Source organism: Sminthopsis crassicaudata, chromosome 2 (assembly GCF_048593235.1).
Source record: "Sminthopsis crassicaudata isolate SCR6 chromosome 2, ASM4859323v1, whole genome shotgun sequence".
NCBI classification, from domain to species: domain Eukaryota; kingdom Metazoa; phylum Chordata; class Mammalia; order Dasyuromorphia; family Dasyuridae; genus Sminthopsis; species Sminthopsis crassicaudata.
Genome location: NC_133618.1, coordinates 143,496,904 through 143,514,778, shown reverse-complemented (window position 1 = coordinate 143,514,778; position 17,875 = coordinate 143,496,904). Strand labels below are relative to the sequence as shown.

General features: G+C 40.2%; 1 protein-coding gene across 3 annotated transcripts in view; it reads left to right on the top strand.

The window, feature by feature from the left end:
* Positions 1–17,875, top strand: part of PEBP4 (phosphatidylethanolamine binding protein 4) — a 261,109-nt gene that overhangs the window by 82,321 nt on the left and 160,913 nt on the right. The gene's annotated exons all lie outside the window — the stretch shown is intronic.

Below are 17,875 nucleotides of genomic sequence, written 5' to 3'. Positions count from 1 at the left end.
CTTTGTTGCCAGACTATGATAGGTGGTTAAGGAAGGGCTGCTGAGAGAGCAGTTCATTGAATTGCTACCTTGTTTGATGTGTCCTAGACTGTGAAAACAGCTAAAATTGCTTTTATCTCTTGCCCATAATTCCTATTTTAAACATTTAAGAGAATAGGATCAGAGAAAATGTCTAATTCTCCCTTTTGGATCATGTGATCTGGAAATCAACCTTATACTTTAAAAAAAATTTATTGACTTTTTTTTTCCTTATACCACAGTCATTATCTGTTTCCCTTTCTCATTTAACCCCTTCTCTTGAAGGAAAGAAAAGCCTACTTAACAACATTATCTGTCCCCTCATAGCTTAGTTTATTTAGAAGATCAAATGATAAAATCAGAGCGGAAATCACAGTGATGTTTTGACTAATTTCATTCATTGTTTCTTTCTAACTCTTTATTTTAAAAAATTACATTTTGCACATGATTTCCAAAGCTGCTAAAGTGCCCCCATTTGAGGCTTTGAAATACTAGTTCCCCACCCAGTCCCCATTCCCACCCTCCATGTGCTGTTTATATATTCCAAAGTTTTGGGGTGTGTAATTTTTAAAATAGATACACACAGGATGTCAAATGCTAGCTTTTTCTTGTGATATTAGGATGCTAGTATTTGGCTCAGCTTAGTCACTGAATGTTGGTGAATAATTGTAAAGGGCTAGAACTGAGCAATGCACTTGGATAATGAAGCACGTGAGACTAATTGCCAATTGGACGGTTCCCTATTAACTTGTTTGAAGGTTGACCCTCCCCAGCTATTCTGTGCTGACTTGATTGGCGGGACAAAGAGGGGGAAGTGACTTGTGTGGGAGGAGTAGGAGAAACTTGGGTCGTGGAACTCACTCTCGAACTCGTGACCTGGCGTTGGAGGGTGACGGTAAAAAATCAAGAATAAAGACGTTTAGTGATCCTGACTCTGGCTGATTTCTGGGAAGATAGAGTTCCAGCAAATAATGAATTCTAGAGAAAAATTGTTACTAGTCGTTTTTGTTCTCTAGTCTAGTTACCTTCTAGACTAACCTATCTAACCCCATTATTGTACATTCTGATTTCTCAAGGGATATTCCAGTCCTACTGGGCTTAGAAAGAATAGCATATCTTAAATGAGAAAAAAAAAAAGAATAACATTTCTTCACTGAACTTCTTTTGTAAGAATATACTGGCTAATTTCCCCCTTTTCCTGGTTGTGGGGCCATAATAGAAGCCAGGGTTCATAAAGAGGACACAGGTATCCTCCTACATCTTCTGCCCTCAAGAGGACGTATTCTCTCCCTGTTCAAGGAGGGTCAAATGAGTAGCTTTAACAGCTTCTTCAGGCATGAAACATGAAAGTGAAATGTAGCTCATACATTTCAGAGAGGCCTGCCTCAGAATGTAGAGAGGGAAGAGTTCCTTTTCTAATTCATTTTCATGGATGTTTATGGAACGACTCCTCACTAATACTGGATGGATTACCAGATTTGGTCCCCAGAAGGTGGCTGACTGCTGTTCCCTTCAGTTTTAGTGATAACCCTGATGAATTATGAATTCTAATATTATCATTCACTAGCCCTTATCTAGTGTTCTCTCCCCAAAATCAATTAATTAGTGGACACAAGTTAACTTTTGCAAAAGTATATTTACTGAGAAGATAAACCAAGGAAGAAGTTATAAAAACATGCCTCCAGTGTAGGAGGCACAATCTTCCTTCTCCACAGAGTTCCTTCTACGCTCTTTTGGGAAGAGTGGGCTCAAATTTAGAATGGAAAAGTAATGAGCCAGCCATTCCAGTTTCCCCTGATGTTGGGATGAATAAATTTTCTCCAGTTCCTACCACCACTGGTAAGTTAGTGCTGGAGTCATGCAAATTACCTTCAGTAAGCCTCAAAGAAGCATTTAGCAATACAAGAAAGGATGGGATTGATGATTTCCTAGATTTCTGCCACCATTTACAAATCTCTATCCCTCTTACTTATATAAATCTCTAGCACCCGCTCTGGGGTACTTTCCATCTCCCATTTTGGAACTGGTCCTCAGAAGACAGCTGCTAGTCTCATTTTGAAGTGTATAGTCTGTTGGTCCTTATGCCTATTACTACTAATCATGAGCCCCTATCAGTCTGCTTCCCATTAATACTCATTCTGTAGACATAATCAGCTTTTGGTAAAGACATTTACTAAACTGCCTTAGTAAGAATGGTGGCTATAAAATATTCTCCTCTCAGAAACCTGGCAAAGACACACAACACCTATGGAAAATGTTGGGCAGATATTTAAGTCAAGTGATAGCAAGACACAGATATATGGGACACATGGCCTCTGGAACTCTGGAAATGCAAGGCTTAGATCAGCATATCTATTTAGTGAACTGCTAATCTGGGATCCAGGGACTCCACTGCTTGACTCTTGATAGCTAGATATACCTCTCTCTGGATCCATAGCCATCTCTCTTCTTTGCTTCCAAAGATCCCATCTTTGAAGTTGCTTTTAGCCTTGAATAGCTGTCTGTGTCTGTCTGGAGTATGTGTTTTCTTCACTGGTGAATTGAAATCTCTAGTCACTGGATGGAGTGCCCCTTTCTTTATCTTTATCTTCCTTTCCATAAATTGAACAGCTTCATCCTTCCCCAATGTCTGGCTCTTATATCAACTTCCTCTTACTTATTGGACTGATTCCCTTAAGGACTTGTTCAGTCATTGTTCATACAATGATATTGCTTCCCTCTGACTCACTCAAGAGACTTGTTCACCTCTCATAAAGAAATCACCTGGTGTGGGTAGTTTGTACCTTGTTAATAACTTTTTTCTCCCCCTATAGTTAAGTCCTGGACTTTCAAGGACTAATTCCTTTTTTAAAAAGAAGGCATGCTATATACTTAAATGTGATTACTCACATCTATCATGACTAAGCTAGATTAATAAAGATATAAGTTGATGATTTTGGTGTCAGAAAACACATTTATTACTTCAATAATTCTAACTATTTTTGTCTACATTTCTTTCTCTATAGAGGAACAAGGTTCGTCTGGCTCCAGAGAACTGGATTTGACCTTGAACAAATTCCTTTTTCTCTCTAGCCTGTTTCCTCATTTGCAAAATAAGGATAAACATAATTACACTTTTTATCTTACAGTTTTGTTATGTGAACACTTTGGAAACTTATTATATTAGTTTATAATCAGCAGTAGGGAACAAGAAATATGCCATCACCATCTCTTGGCCCTTTGAGTTGGTGGTACCAGTTGAAGGAATACCTATCAGTAGAAAAGAATTGTAAGCCACATGGTATACTCATGGGAATGTATCTAAAATGATTTAGATGAAAAGTTTAAGGATGGTGAAGTATTTTGTGAATAATTAAGTAGGGATCCCATAGGACATAGTACAATATGCTAGGCAATGGATAACTGGGCTTAAATGGAACTTGCAAGGAGTAGTAATAATTGACACAAGAGTTATGGGTCAGAGAATGAGTGCCTGGCAGAACTTAGAATGGGAAGCTAAGTTGATGGGATCATTGGGATTTAGAAATCACTACACTAGGAGACAGATTGCTGTGGAATACTTCTACAGACCTAAACAGAATAGAAGATTTTCAGATTGTCTCTAGAGATTGAGATAGAATTTAGAACCTTGGGATTTTGGAGCATGTTCTTCCAAGTACATTTTCCCATTTTGGGGATTTGATTAAAGGAGCAGGGCCTTGGGTCCCTCTGCTTCTAAAATCTCTGCTCTGTTTGGGTGCAAGGGGAAGGGAAGGGTTGCTGAATGGTTGGCTAGCTTCCTTGAAGTTTTTCCTTTAATTCTTCCTGGTTTCTCAATTCCAACTCATGGATATCAAGTCCTCTGGACTTTTTCAACTCCTCAGAGAGTTTAATTCCTTGGGTTCAGAGATTTTTGGTATCCTATTACTAAATAATCCTCTCCTGTCCCACCACCATCTTTCTCGACACACATTTTTCCCTTTTCTCTCTCTCTCTCTCTCTCTCTCTCTCTCTCTCTCTCTCTCTCTCTCTCTCTCTCTCTCTCTGTCTCTGTCTCTCTCTCTCTCTCTCTGTCTCTGTCTCTCTCTCTCTCTCTCTCTGTCTCTGTCTCTCTGTCTCTGTCTCTCTCTGTCTCTGTCTCTCTGTCTCTCTGTCTCTCTCTCTCTCTCACACACACACACACACAACACACACACACAGAGGAAGGGGGTAAAAAGAGTACAAGGTGGAACATTTCTGCGTTTTAGTTACAAAGAAAAAGAATATAACAAATTCAGAGTTTAACATACCAGGAAATTAAAAGCTGAAGAACTGGATTTAACCTTGAACAAATCCCTTTTCCTCTCTAGGCTGTTTCCTCATTTGCAAAATAAGGATAAACATACTTGTACTCTTTATCTTACAGTTTTGTTAGGTAAACACTTTGGAAACTTGAAGGTACCTAGTAATAAAAACTCCTGGGGTGAGATAGTTTCCAGAGATATTCATCCATGCTATCTCTGAACCATATTTAGACAGCCCATGTAAAAATTCATATCTTACATGGGAGCATGCACACATCTATATATAAAAGAAGTATACTTAACCCCAATCAGAGTCACACCTAAATTTTCTAACAATACTTAACTGGAGTTTCCTATACTTAGCCTGGCCCATGATTGAAAAGACAAGAGCCAATTGACACAGGTCTGAAACTGTTCCTATGATTCTAAGCAAGAATTCCTCTTTTCCTCCCAGAATATCCCAATCATAGTACTAGCAATCATTTCATTTACTAGATATTTCCTTTGCACCTTTAATGCTTTGATAAATGTGAAATTTCATTAATATAGCTATTCCTTTCACACATTTTCATCATACCTAATTTGTGCCTTATGTTTTCCTTTATATTCCCAGTGGAGGATTCAGTCACCATCCTTAAGCTCTTTCTCTGAGAGTTACCCTTGTCATTTTTATAGAATTCCTATACAGCTATAACAGTGAGGCCTGGAGGAAATCCAACGCTCTTGTAGATCCTGTCAACAAACTTATAACTCAGTTATAAGTAGATTTATAACACTAGAATGGCTTCAGGTAAAAACTGTGCCTGCTGTCTGAGGATACAAAATGGACCTCAATTTCAGCAATTATGATTCCAGAGTAAGAGTCATCCAGACTTCAGACCAACTATAAATATTAATTTGAGCACTGGTAGTCTAAATATGAGAAGGTAGAGGACAATTCATCTAATAATTATCAATTATGACTGGATGAACTGAGCCACATGAACACTGATAGTCTTGCTATAAATAAAACCAGGAAACATAAAAGAGTGGTGATTGAATGGAAGGATGCTCCACAGGTTCTCCTCAGAAAAGTGAATAAAGAATTGGTGGCATTCATTTTATTGTGTATCCAGAGACAATAAGAAATGTCATTTCACGAGATCCTTGGTCACTTCACTTCGTGATGTTCTTGAAGATAACTGAAATGTATATGGCACAATCATAGGTCAATGCTTGGAACAGTTCTGTCTTCCAAACAAAAGGTTAAGACTCCAGGTCAACATGTCTGCTCTGCTGTCACAGTTGCATAGGCTTTTTGTATTTACTACACAAAATATAATATTTGCAAACCTTATCATTAGAAACACACAAGACAATCACGGAAATCAATTGTTGCCATCCTACTGGCTGGTATGTGTGCATCAAGCTTATCACTACACCACTGACACATGTATCATATGCATGTTAACTAGTCACATAGCTATTGGCACACATAATAATAACGCATACATTTTCATGAGTAAATGTAGGCTTTCTTCGCTCTTCAGTTCTCTATCTTTTGGGTGACTTAAGTGTTGGCTTATTTTTATACTTGACTAACTTGATTCATTCAGTTACCACTTGCTGAAATCATGGCATTTCTGGGACATTTCAAAGATTTATTGGGACAGTGGGGTTAATATTTGAAACTGATCTATACTGAAAAATATGGTATATATGATCACCAAAGGGATTGTTTTAGAAGGTGATGGATTAGAAAGATGAGGTAATAGCCATGAGATTTGGTTAGTCAAAGAGAGGAAGAATTCTAGGGGCAACCAAAGTACCATATTAGGCTCTGATTCGAATTTAGTCTAGGAGGAATAAAATATACAAGAGCATTGAGTTTCCTGCTATTGCATTCCACATATTTACTCAGAGAGCTTAGGACCCCAAGGCTTCATAGGCTTGGAGAGCAAGCTGATTTGCCTGTATTGTGTGTTTGAAGAAGTAGTGTGACATAGTAGGAAGAGATGGATTTGGAGGCAGAGGAGCTAGGTTCAAGTCTTGCTCTCAATTACTGTTTCATCCTGGGCTAGTCATTTAACTTCTTACCCTCAAGTTTTTCTCATATGTAAAATGAAAAAGTTGAATTGGAAAGCCTTTAAGATCTCTTCTAGCTCAAAAGTTTATACTCTGTGGAAACAAGGAGCCTTTTGGAATGTAATTCAAACCCTGTGACATGAAGGAAGAAAAGCAGAGCAGGGAAGACCTGGAGGAAAGGGAGATAATGAAGTGGGGGTATTTTATTAGCCCCAATTCTCCAGCCCTTTGAGAGAATTCCAGATTTGTGGATCTCACACACCAACTTCATTTCCATACTTTGTTCTGAGACTTAAGTAGCTGTCCATTTTAAAGCTCTGCTTTGACTACAATACTAACCCAGCCAGAGATTTATACCTCCGGGAGGTCCAGGGCATTGCAGGGCAAGGAGGAAGGAGTTGGAGGTCACAGGTCACAAGTTTCAGTCTGGTACCTTCTACCTTACCTCAGGCAAATAATTCCCTTTCATTTCCTGGCCTGTTTCCTCACCTGAAAAATGAGGGGGATGGATTAGATAAACTCTATGTTGTTGAGTCATTATATTCATGTCTGATTTTTCATGGTCACGTTTGGGGTTCTTGACAAAGATCCTGGAGTGGTTTGCCATTTCTTTTTCCAGCTCATTTTTTTTTTTGATGAGGAAACTGAGGTAAGCAGGACTAAGTGACTTGCCCAGGATCACATAGCTAGATAATTATCTGAGGCCAGACTTGAACTCAGGAAAATGAGTCTTCTTGATTCTAGCTCTGGCTCCTCTATTCACTACACTATCTAGTGCTCCCATAAAATCTCTATGATATCTTCTAATTCTGACATTCTATGATCCTCTGGATTTATATGAGTAGTAAGAAACCCTCATTCTTCGTGGAAAGGGCACTTTTTCTGATCATATCAGGACATTCTTCTCCCTAAATCTGGTCACTATAATCTGGATTCTCAGGGTCAATGGACTTTGCAAAGGAGATAATGCAAAAAGGAAATGTATACAGACACAAGATATTACTCAAGAAATGATATTTCTTATTCAAATCATCAGAAAACCTTCTTAAGGTTAGACAAAATCCAGTATTTTCCCTAAGAAACCTCAGAGGAGCTCAAACTGTACTTAATCACTTCCACCTCCATCCTGGACTTTGGGAAGTACAATCCTCCTAAATTAGGCAAAGGAGAAATGGAGGCACTAAAGAGAAGAGAACAACTCAAAACACCCAATATGTCACCATCAGCAATAGAAATCAAGAGCCTGAACTCTAAGTCTGGGGCTTTATTCACTCCTAAATCAGAGTTTTTCAATACCTTTCTTCTATAGTGTATGTGTATTTGTCTCTGTATGTACACAACAGTGTATATGCATACCTATAATTGTGTGTCTTTGTGTTTTCCAACCCCACTTTTCCCTCTAGTTAATCCATAATGGAGAAAACTGTCTCAGTAATTTTGAAGGGGGGAAGAATAAAACCTTCTTTAGTGTCAACATTAAGAAAAAGATGGGCACTGAGCATGTGCAGAATAATTTTTCCTCCACATGCTTTATTAAAGAATTATATGACATAATTACACGTTATCATGTCTTTACACATATTTATGGTAATTACGTCAATGCACATTTGATGTTCTGTAATTATAGTAAATACACAACAATCCTGACAAATCACTCGATCAAAAATTCAAATTTCCCAATTGAAAGCTGAGGGGAAGAGAACATTAACCCCTTTCGCTCCTATCTGGTCTCTTTCTCTTGTTGATCTCCTGCACTTTATGAACATGTTAGGAGATGCATGAATGAAGACTTTAGAAGTCATTTTTAAGATGCTTTCCATCCTTAAGTCTGGTCAGCCCTATAGTATTCTCTATTTGTATCTTCTTTTTTATTCCAAGCCTGTGATATAGTGTTATTACCCAGGAGGAAAGAAGATACAGTTTCCTGACAGAGACTCAGAAAATACCAGCAGTCAATAAATGTAAGTGTTTCAGACGCCCTGCAGGAAGGGAATCCTACCAAGATCTGAGAGGTGGGGGGAATCAAAAGGAGATGTACCAGTTCCCTTTTCTTGAGAAGATGATGTAGAATCTCCAAGAATCTATTTCCCTCATCCCCTTGGCCATTGTTAGTAGCCACATGAGTCTATTCCCTGAGGACTTCTAAATGGGTATGCCCACTTCCCTCTCTGCAATCCCCATGAGGACCTCATGTACAGATGCTTAGAAATGCTTTTCACTACAAGGATTTCAATGCATTGCTTGCCTGTCTGAAGTCACGTGGACTCATGAATTTGCAGGATTTTTTTCCTTTTATTAAAGAATTCTTAAGTCTCATGAATCCTGAAATCTAATATTAGGTGTTTTGTTTTATGTTTATATTTATCTGAGTGACCAAGAACTGTGATAAGCAGAAGAGTATCATGAAAACAGCACTGAATTTGGATTCAGGGAACCTAGGTTCAAATGTATTTATGGGCAAGTTACTTTCTCTTATGTGTATTACTTTCCTCATCTTAAAAGAAGAGGAGAGGGTTTGACAAGATAGTCTTCTCTAAGATCATTTCCAACTCTAAATCTTCTAAATTCACCTGTTGAGAGAAAAGGAAGGCTTATAGAGTCCATGAAGTTTACTGGAAGGTTTACATGGTCCAAAAAGAAGATGAGCATAAGAACACACCACAACAGAGAGCAGCTTGGTCACTGGGAAAATTCAGGGGTAGCCTCCTGAGTCCCCCAAAAACCTTTTGAGATGGCTGAATACTGAACCTCATTGAAATCTCTTTCTGAAGGGAAACAATGAATTCTTTCAATCACTGTTTCCCCCTTTGTTTTTAGAATATTGGGGCAATTTTCCTTAATCTTTTGTGGAATGCTATCCAGGCTCTTTTTTTGGTCATAGCCTTCAGGTAGGCCAATAATTTTTAAACTGTGTTTTCTGGATCTATTTTCCAGGTTGGCTGTTTTTTCCAATGAGGCATTTCACATTTTCTTCCATTTTTTTCATTCTTTTTAGTTTGTTTGACTGATTCTTGCTGTCTCAGAAAGTCATTACCTTCCATTTGCCCTGTTCTAGTTTTTAATGTGTGATTTTCTTCAGTTAGCTTTTGTATATCTTTTTCCATTTGGTTAATTCTACTGTTTAAGGAGTTGTTTTCTTCAGACAATTTTTTTCTTTCCTTTTCCAAGCTGTCGACTCTCTCATGCATACCTCTCATTTCCTTTCTCATTTTTTTTCTTCTACCTCTTTTATTTGTCTTTTAAAATCTTTTATGAGCACTTCCAAGAAGCCACTTTGGGCTTGAAACCAATTCATAGCACTCTTTGAGATTTCCTTTGTGGAGAGAATTCTATCCTTGTCTGAGTTTGTGTTTTGGTCTGCCCTGTCACCATAGTAGCTTCATATGGTCAAGGTTCTTTTCTGTTTCTTGCTCATTTTCTTTCCTTTTCTTTTAATACTTGCTCTTTTATTTTTTTTAACTTTTATGGTTGAGCTCTGCTCCTAGAGCTCTCCCAAGCTCCCTGTGCAGCTCTGAACCTTGACTTTGAGCAGAGGAGTTTGCAGAGAGGACCTTTGCCTGCTCTTTCCAGGAATCATCCTGGTTTCCCAGAGTTTGCCTTCTGATCTGAGACTAGATACTGCCTCATTGTTTTGCTTCTCTACTGAGCCGGGTCTGAGGGTCTTAGTTGCTGATTTGCTGTGATTAAGACCCTCTCACTGACTTTCCCAGAGTATCTGAGCTGGACTGAACACCCTTTTCACCCTGGTGAGATTGATCTTTCTTGAAGCTTTTCCAGTTTCTCTTAAACTGGATAGGGGTTTCATTCCATCAGATTCTGTTGAGAGGCTCAGCTTCATGTGGTTTTGAGGGAAATTGAGAGAGCTCAAGTAGTTTCCTGGCTTCTGGGAGGTAGCCTAGTTTAGTAAATAGAGAATCGGACAAAGAATAGTTATAGGTTCTAGTTTCACTTCAGCCCTAAATAAAGATGATATAGTGAAGAGGAACAAGGGCTGAACTTAAAGCACTGAGAATCTCATCTCTGACACACTTGTCACTTGTGTGACAAGAGGCCATTGAAATCTTCGAAATCTTTGTTTCTTCATCTGTAAATAAAAGGGCAGGGGAATTAAATGATATCTATCCTACTTATCAGTCTTAAAATGCTAGAAAAATGGCCATGATATTATTGTTAATACCACTTCTCTATATTTCAGTTTCCACATCTGTACTTGTCTTTGTGAAATAAATGCTAGATTTAGAGTCAAAGGATCTAGATTCAAATCTCTGGTCTGTTCTGCACTACCTGGGTGCTGTCTCTGCACTTCTGATCCTCATTCTTTTTTTTTTTTCCTTGTAAAATGAGGGGGTTGGACTAGATGAGCTCTAAATCCTATGATTCTATAAGTTTAAAATGTTATGCAAATTAAAAGCATCTGTAAGAAATTTGCTAGCCTCCAAATAATGATTTCCTTCTGTAATTGAAGCCGAAAGAACATTCCCTGCTGGTACCCAGTGATGGAATCTTACTTCTAAAACAATTACCCCCAAACAAGTGGCCTCTGGTCCTCTGTACACACATACCCCACCCCAATCCAATCTGCTTTCCTGTTTCAAACTCAGTATGGGAAAAGTCTGAAAAGAGAGCTGACTAATGATTTTAAAAAGGAGCAAAGTTATTGACTAATAGAACTCTTAGTCATGAAGTCTCCATGTCCCATACATACTGAAATCAAAGCAATTACTGATTTAAATGAAGCTGGAACTCTAGGGAGAAAAATGCTTGTTTTAGCCCAAGATGGGGGCTAGAGGTGAGTGACCTACTACTCCCCCGGTAATGAAAGCTCTTTACAGCTTCCAAGGTTTCACTGGATGGTAATTGCTCAGTCTATGCTATAGCTCTGACAGCGCTAATGATGCACTGCTCCTGAACCTGCCGGACTTCAGTGTTCAGGTAGTGAGTACCCAGATTTCAAAGAAATGCAGCCTGCTAGAAAGGGAACATATTAACACTAGCACTTTAACGTTTTGCAAAAATTCAGACATTGTTTGTGCCTTTCAGGCTTATTTCCATTTAAAATAGTTGGGAGGGGGGGAGTGTCATTCATTCAATAAATATTTGTTATTGAGTGCTTATTGTGCTCTCTAGCCTGTGTGCTTAGCATTCTGAGGGACACAAAGACTAGCAAGGCACAGTTAATTGCTTGGGACCCAATAAATCTAAGTAGATGCCTCATCCATGTATTTAAACATGTGAGCAAGTGAGATGGAAACAGAGGTAGCATTTTCTCTCTCTCTCTCTCTCTCTCTCTCTCTCTCTCTCTCTCTCTCTCTCTCTCTCTCTCTCCCTTTTCCCTCTCCTTCTTTCTCTCTCTCTGTCTGTCTCTCTGTCTCTGTCTCACTCCTCTTTCCTCTCTCTCTCCCCTCTCTCCTCTCTCTCTTTCTCTCTCTCTCTCTTTCTCTGTCTCTCTTTCTCTCTCTCTCTCTCTGTCTCTCTCTGTCTCTCTCTCTTTCTCTCTCTTTCTCTCTCTGTCTCTCTCTCTTTCTCTCTCTGTCTCTCTCTTCCTTTTCCCTCTTCTTTCTCTCTCTCTGTCTGTCTCTCTGTCTCTGTCTCACTCCTCTTTCCTCTCTCTCCTCTTTCTCTCTCTCTCTTTCTCTCTCTCTCTTTCTCTCTCTCTGTCTCTCTCTCTTTCTCTCTCTCTGTCTCTCTCTCTTTCTCTCTCTTTCTCTCTCTGTCTGTCTCTCTGTCTCTGTCTCTCCTCTCTCTCTCTCTCTCTCTCTCTCTCTCTCTCTCTCTCTCTCTCTCTCTCTCCCTTTTCCCTCTCCTTCTTTCTCTCTCTCTCTCTCTCTCTCTCTCTCTCTCTCTGTCTCTCTTCCCTCCCTCCCTCAGTCCAGCAAGGACTTTATACAGCTGGGAACCATAATTCATATTTTCTTCACACACAAAAGACCCTTAGTGGAACCAAATTTGTCAGAAAACAGATTTTTAAAGATTTATTCTATGTTGTGGTTGGGCACATTCATTTACTAAATGTTAGCAAAGGTGGGCCCAGAAGATGGACTAAGAAAAAGGAAGGCTGGTTTCTTTTAAGCAGATTGGCGTGGGGGGGGGGGAGGTGAATAGTGGCTACAAGTTGATGGTTTTGAGAGGGGGAATAAGTCAGGAAGAGTTTGTTTGAATAATCAGAGGGTCAGGGTCATCACAGGGAGGTTGATTGGCAAAAGCAATTTCAATGCAGAGGGAAGTATACAACAGAAGCACTTTTGAGGGAGGACTGCTACTTTGGAGGTGGAGGGCAGGAGCTAGACATTAAATTAGCAAAAGTCTCCTGAAGGGAAATGTCCATTAAATCTGAAGTGATGGGACTACCAAGAAAGTCTTTTTTTACTTTTTCTGTCCCTCCTCCACCCTTTTCTTCTCCCCTCCCCTTTTCCCCAGGCATTTAGAGGTTCAATAACAGCTCCTGAGGGTTAGTCTCAATTCTCTCTTCCACAGTATAATCTCCTGCAGCTAAGCCACCAAACTGCAGTCCCTAGGGATCAAAAATTAATTTCTTTCCTTGTCCTAAAGCGGCTGATCCCGGCTGGCCTGTGGCCTAATGGAGAACTAGGGTCAGATGCATGAGAGCACCAACTCTCCCAGTAAATGATCACAGCTCTAGACCTGGAGGTCTCTAACAATACGGAAATGGCATTTCCAGTTAACTCCATTCCAGCAACGTCTCCCCCCACCCCCAGCTATTTCGCAGCACCCCGGAGATTCAATTATCAGGCTCAATTCATGCTCTGCCTCTCCCCTCCTCCCATCTTTTCCTGTGCCCTCAGGGAGGCGTCAGGGTCTTTTTTTTTCTCCTTCTGGCAGGTTTGTGCTGTGAGTGAAGAAAGGAATTTGTAGGCCAAAAAGTGGGGAAGCATGCAAAGAGTGAGCTTTTCTCCCCACTGGAAAGATCAGGGACATGGGGAAGAATAGCATCTAGCTTTCTCCCTAGGATAAAAAACATGTGTTTCTTAGCACTCTTGAAGATCTCACAGTGTTTTCTTGAAAGGAAAGACGGTTTACTCACAAGGAGATCTTTCAGAGAAAACCACACTTGAACAGAACCTGTTTGGACATGAACCCAGAAGTCCCAGCTTTTGACCTGGGGTTCTCTATATCTTTGAATCCACCTGCTGCAGTGGGAGGACACCTTGGAAGAGCCAGATTCTTCAAAACTGGAAGATGGTCTGGTAGATCTCGAGAAACAGAAGACTCAGTTTTGAGTTCCAGCTCTGCCATTAATCAATGGGGGAATCCAGGAACAAAAGTTTGCTCATTCACAAAATTAGAGAATGGGCCTGAATGGTCCTCAAGATCCCTTTCTGTGCCAGCATTTCTGGGATGCTATGGCTATGCCAAGAAGGCTTGCCCTCTACAACTGTCAGCATCCCCAACCTCCCTTTCTTTAACCTGTAACCATCCGGATAATAGGATGATAGATATTCAGAGTAGGAAGAAACCACCAAAAGACGTACCTGAGCTGCAAATGTCTTTACAACATCTTTATCCACCTCCATTTAACAGAGAATTCATCACTTCCAAAGGCAACCCATTCCATTTTGGGGCACCTCTCATTGTTAGAGAATTTTTTCCTTATACAGATTTGAAATTTACCTCTCTGTAACTTTTAGCTGATGCTCTTTGTTTAAACCTCCCAGGGCCAAGGAAAGCAAATCTAATCTTTCCATATGAATGTCTTTCAAATATGACCTGTTATCCTTTCATCCCTCCCCTCCCCAGTCACCCAGATTCTTATTTGTGCCAAACATCTCCCAGTATATGACACTGGCTTCCCCACCAAGTACTATCCAGGCCCTGTGTCCCCTTGTCATCCAGCCAAACCTCATAAGTCATTGTCCCCAGGCTTCTTCATTGTCCTGGCTGCTTGCTCTCCCCTGGACATAGTCCAGGTTGTCAGTGTAGATGTCAAGAGAAGATAGATCCAAGTGCTGCTGATTAAATGATGTTTGCCTAAGAACTGTTGGATGCCCAAGATGCTTTCTGAGTCTGTTTTCTTATTCCAACAAACCCATTTCTTTTCCTGGAAGTGGGACATGGCATAGCGCCGATGGAATCTTAACCTAAGTCTATTCCAAACTTCATTCTAAACTTGGAGCCTGCATCATGCACGCAGTAAGGCAAGCTGGGAACCCAGCAGAGAGCCTTCTACCCTCTCAGGCTGCTGATAGCTTTTCTGGGTAGCCCCTAGTTTCCTGCTCACAACCCCCATAGCACCCCACTCTCCCCTTCCTGCCCTCAGACCAAGTTCCCCTGTTCTCTATCCAATATTGGACCTAAAGCAGCAGGAAGTAGCCCAGAGCATTGGGCATGTGGGTGAAGGAAGTCAGAGGAGGGCTCCACCCTGACATGTATATATTCCTGAAAGGAAGCTGACTGAAGAGCTAGGAGCAGTAGTAGCACCCCGGGCCAGGCAGCACGCTTGCGTCAGGGTGGCAGGTGACATGCAGAGTGTCAGAGAACATGACAGCAGCGCGGCTGCGAGCAGCATCCTGTCTCACGTCGGCCGTGCGGCAGCAGAGCCGGGCAACTTGGCAGCAGGCGTGGTGATGCCGTCTGGGTCACAAGATGCCAAGAAGCTCTGGTGTCTTATTGTTAGCACAAGCCACACAACTCACAGATTCCTACAAAAAGCGTGGCCTCTCTCTCCTCCCCAGGCCCCCCTCTTAAGGTGGTCCTCTCTGTCCATGACCATTCCCCTAGAGTGTGACTCAGGGGGCCCTTCCTCAATACCCACAACTTTTCCCTTGGGATCTTTGTGGTGTCCAAGGAGCCCTTCCGGCATGAGAGCTTGCTGAGCCCTTTCCATGGCTGCTTAGCCATCCTTGGCGTCCGCCTGGCATTCGGCTCCTGCCTCTGGCTCTTGGATGATCCACACCAGGCTGAGCTGACAGGCTTAAAACCCATCAGTGAGTTAGGGAAATGTCTACCCCAAGCATGTGAATACCTCCCCAGGAGAATGGTCACACAATTTGTTCGGCTGGCCATGAAGGCAGCTGAAGCAGGTGCCTTGGGACACGTCAAACATCCAAGGAACGGAGGTCCTCCACTGCATCCTGGGCCGTTGCCAGCCATCCTGACTGTTGTTTTCCCAATGGACTTTGATAACACTGGAAGAGTTTGTGTAATTCTGCTTTACTTAAATACAACTCACTCAAAAGTCAAGACGCCAACCTATGATATTGTTGCTTCTTCCTGAAAAATTAAGAACAACACGGCCATTCCCACTGAATGGTCAGTTCCATGAAAGCAGGAACCATATCTGACATATCTTTTTATTCCAAAAAATGTCTGGTACAGTGTTTTTGCACATAGTAAATAAGTGCCCATAGACTGATCAGTAGTCATATTGCTGAGTTTCTTGTTTTATCTATGTGTAAAATGGAGAAAATCATCTTGATCCAAAAATAAAGAACAGATGAGAAAATCATTCAACTCTTCTCGGAAAGGTTAAAATGAAGTCTTGTATTGTTTATGTGGTTTTGTAGGAAACAAATTTAGATTCATGGAGATTCATAAAAACTTAAAGGTCATCTAGCCCAGCTTCCTGATTTTAGAGATGAAGAAACTGAGGTCCAGAAAGGTGAAGTCATTTGCCCAAGATCATACAGATAGTAAATAGCAGAGGGACTCAAATCCAGGGTTTGTTTGGTTTTTTTGCCATTAGAGGACATTTTAAAATCTTTTCATTCTGATTTCATCATTCTTAACCAACAGTTAAAGTGATCTAGAAACATTGGATTGAGAAGAACTTTGGGTACTTCTCCATTTTTTCTCCTTGACCACAAAAAAGTCTTTTTGCCTTGGAATATTCTATCCTGCTCTTTTTTTTTTTAAATTAAAGATGATCATTTTCAAAACATATGTTTGGGTAATTTTCAACATTCACCCTTACAAAACTTTGTGTTCCAGTTTTTTTTTTTTTTCATTCCCTTCCCTCCACTCCCTCCCCTAGACAGCAATAATCCAATATATGTTAAACAGGTATAATTCTTTTATACATATTTCCACAATTATCACGCTGCACAAGAAAATCAGATGGAAAAGGAAAAATAGGAAAAGGAAAACAACAAAAAGAGTGAAAATGCTATGTTGTGATCCACACTCAGTTCCTACAGTCCTCTCTCTGGGAACAGATGGCTCTCTTCACCACAAGACCATTGCAACTGGCCTGAATCATCTCATTGTTGAAAAGAACCATGTCCATCAAAATCAAATCGTATAATCTTGCTATTGCTATGTACAATGATCTCCTGGTTCTGCTCAGTTCCCTTAGCGTCTGAAATCATCCTGCTGATCATTTCTTATAGAACAATAATATTCCATAACATTCATATACTATAACTTATTCACTTATTCTCTAACTGGGCATCCACTCAGTTTCCAGTTTCTTGCCACCACAATAAGGGCTGCCACAAACATTTTTGCACAGGGAGATCCCTTTCCCTTCTTTAAGATCTCTTTGGGATATAAGCCCAGTAGAAACACTGCTGGATCAAAGGGTATGCACAGTTTGATAACTTTTTGAGTATAATTCTAAATTGCTCTTGATTGAATGATTGAATCAGTTCACAATTCCATCAACAATGTATTAGTTCCCAGTTTTCCCACATCCCCTTGCACATTTGTCATTATCTTTTCCTGCCATCTTAGCCAATCTGACAGGTGTGTAGTGGTATCTCAGAGTTGTCTTTTTTTTTTTTTTTTTTTTTTTTTTTTTTTTTTTTTTTTTTTTTATGTTAAATATATTACAGTATAATTTAGATACAATATATGTGTGTAGAACCGAATTTTTTGTTGCACAGGAAGAATTGGATTCAGAAGGTAAAAATAACAGTTTACATTCATTTCCCATTGTTCCTTTTCTGGATGTAGCTGGTTCTTTCCATCATTAATCAATTGGAATTGGATTAGCTCTTCTCTATGTTGAAGAAATCCACTTCCATCAGCATACATCCTCGTACAGTATCATTGTTGAAGTGTATAATGATCTTCTGGTTCTGCTCGTTTCACTCAGCATCAGTTGATGTAAGTCTCTCCAAGCCTCTCTATATTTCTCCTGTTGGTCATTTCTTATAGAACAATAATATTCCATAACATTCATATACCATAGTTTACCCAACCATTCTCCAATTGATGGACATCCATTCATCTTCCAGCTTCTAGCCACTATGAAAAGGGCTGCCACAAACATTTTGGCACATACAGGACCCTTTCCCTTCTCTAGTAGTTCCTTGGGGTATAAGCCCAGTAGTAGTATGGCTGGGTCAAAGGGTATGCACATTTTGATAACTTTTTGGGCATAATTCCATATTGCTCTCCAGAATGGTTGGATTCTTTCACAACTCCACCAACAATGCATCAGTGTCCCAGTTTTCCCACAGCCCCTCCAACATTCATCGTTATTTGTTCCTGTCATCTTAGCCAATCTGACAGGTGTGTAATGATACCTCAGAGTTGTCTTAATTTGCATTTCTCTGATCAATAGTTATTTGGAG